At 39.6% G+C, this 2,724-nt stretch overlaps 1 non-coding gene across 1 annotated transcript; it reads left to right on the plus strand.

Annotated features, from left to right (window-relative positions):
* The first annotated feature begins 359 nt into the window (after positions 1–359).
* trnastop-uca (transfer RNA opal suppressor (anticodon UCA)) lies at positions 360–446 on the plus strand. The gene has a single exon. It is a non-coding gene; the product is annotated as a tRNA-Sec (tRNA).
* Positions 447–2,724: the final 2,278 nt, after the last annotated feature.

Consider the following 2,724-nt stretch of genomic DNA (forward strand, 5'->3'; position numbering starts at 1 on the left):
ATGATTCTCAGATATCTGAACCATGAGTGGTCAAATGTGTGTGTGATGTGTGAGTGTGGACATCTTCCATTAAACTCCCCTTAACCTGGACATCTGCCTCATCCTTGTTCTGACCGGACATTCTGTAGTGGTTGCTACCGGCCTTAAGCCAGTACCTAAGGTTTCTAATTATATTATATTCATGGTCCTTTGATTCTCTACAACCCTACACCTTTTTTTCCTGCTGTGAATACACATATGGAATTTAAATGTGCTTTCCTAATCACCAAATAATTGTAAATAAAATAATTTAACTACATAATGTAAAAACATATGTCAAATTGATGTTGAATATAAGAGCCAGATGCTCTCTTAATTCTACCCAGATGAGTTTCAGTGGTCTGGGGTGCAGGCTTCAAACTTGTAGCTGATGAGAGTCAAAGTGGTTCAATTCCACCTTCTGGGCAACACTGAAAATATGTCTGCTTTCCTCTGAGAAAAAATTATAAAATAATTGGCAAGATGGTTATGGAAAACAGCAGAAGTGGAATGAATTGCCAACAATAACAGAACTGTAGTAAAATGCACTTCAATCTAAAAAGCAATTATCACATTCCCTTTTCAAAGCAAAAAACCCAATCTTCACACAAGTTTTACTACAAACACTATTAGACACAGTCAAGATTGCATTTGTGTAACAGCAGATGTGAGATGCATCAATACAAGATATGTAACCTACCTCAGTTACCTCACACTGTATGCACATGATGTGGATTCAGCTATGCCTATCGCTCACAGTTCAACTATATATACAATGCATTCGGAAAGTATTCAGACCCCTTGACATTTTCCCAATTTTTTTACATTACAGCCTTATTCTAAAATGTATTAAATAAATAAAAAATCCTCATCAATCTACACACAATACCCCAGGATTTTTGACATTTTTGCAAATGTATTAAAAATAAAAAAACWGAAATACCTTATTTACATAAGTATTCAGACCCTTTGCTATGACTCGAAATTGAGCTCAGGTGCATCCTGTTTTCATTAATCATCCTTGAGATGTTTCTACAACTTGATTGGAGTCCACCTGTGGTAAATTCAATTGATTGGACATGATTTGGAAAGAAACACACCTGTCTATGTGAGTTCCCACAGTTGACAATGCATGTCAGAGCAAAAACCAATCCATGAGGTCAAAGGAATTGTCTGTAGAGCTCCGAGACAGGATCGTGTTGAGACATAGATCTGGGGAATGATACCAAAAAATGTCTSCAGCATTGAAGATCCCTAAGAACACAGTGGCCTCCATCATTATTAAATGGAAGAAGTTTGGAACCACCAAGACTTCATAGAGCTGTCTGCCCGGCCAAACTGAGCAATCGGGAGAGAAGGGCCTTGGTCAGGGAGGTGAACAAGAATCCAATGGTCACTGACAGAGCTCCAGAGTTCCTCTGTGGAGATGGGAGAATCTTCCAGAAGGACAACCATCTCTGCAGCACTTCACCAATCAGGCCTTTATGGTAGAGTGGCCAGACAGAAGCCACTCCTCAGTAACATTTCAGTTTTTTATTTTTAATACATTTTCCAAAATTAAAAAAAATCACTGTTTTTTCTTTCTCATTGTGTGGAGATTGATGAGGACAAAAAAATACTATTTAATMAATTTTAGAATAAGGCTGTAATGTAACAAAATATGGAAAACGTCAAGCGGTCTGAATACTTTCCAAATGCATTGTATAAATGCAGATGCCAAGTTGGCAGTGAGGGATTTAGGTCTCCACTGATGAAAACATATGTTGTGGCCTATTAATAATGTGAGACACGGTGTGCTGTGGTCAAGACTCTGGGAACACCATGTTCTCCTTAAATAATACAGGAACAGCAGCCAGGGTTTAAGACCCTCCACGGATACACCCTGTGCCCTGCCATTGTCCGCTCTGAAAAGAGGAGCATGTTAATCACACATAAAGCCCAGAGTTGAGCAGAGGGTCTGGTGAGCTCAGAATGAATGCACACCATCCCAATAGGTGTAATTGTGGTCAGAAAGAGAAAGGCTAAACACACACACACACACACACACACACACACAACCACACAACACACACACACACACACACACACACACACACACACACACACACACACACACAGGGGGAATCACTTTTCTCCTTTACAGAGAAATTCTGACTTAAATTTTTATATTCACATTTTTTTAACACTCTTCTATCACTCAATATTTAATTATGTTTCCTATCTACTGTTCCTCTGGACAACACAATGCAGACAATCTCAGTCTGTTGTGAGGGGAGGCTAAATGCCGAAGGGAGAGAACAAAAGACTGCTGTAAATTAAAGCTCATCCACTTTACATAATGAGGGAGAAGGACATATAAAAGAAGACTGCCTTGAGGTCCAGCTGAAAAAGTCCTAGAGAGAAGAAATAAAATATGTGTGCTTAAATACAGCAGTTATATGGCAATAACCACATCCAACCTCTGCTTACATCCGCTTGCTTCTGTCCAGATTTCTACTCTGATTTCACAATTCATTCGCGGTTTCCTGTTTCCTGAGCGACATGTTATTTTATCTGAAGCCCGAAGAAGCTAAGCCTACAGCTCTCATCTCTGCAGCGCTGGACGGAAACACTCTTCTATGTGACGTCAATTAAACCATGGTAGCTACCCACACACTTCAGCTCTGACGGCAATTGTCCTTTTTTTGGATGCCTGCGTCAGCAAGA

Source organism: Salvelinus sp. IW2-2015, linkage group LG14 (assembly GCF_002910315.2).
Source record: "Salvelinus sp. IW2-2015 linkage group LG14, ASM291031v2, whole genome shotgun sequence".
NCBI classification, from domain to species: domain Eukaryota; kingdom Metazoa; phylum Chordata; class Actinopteri; order Salmoniformes; family Salmonidae; genus Salvelinus; species Salvelinus sp. IW2-2015.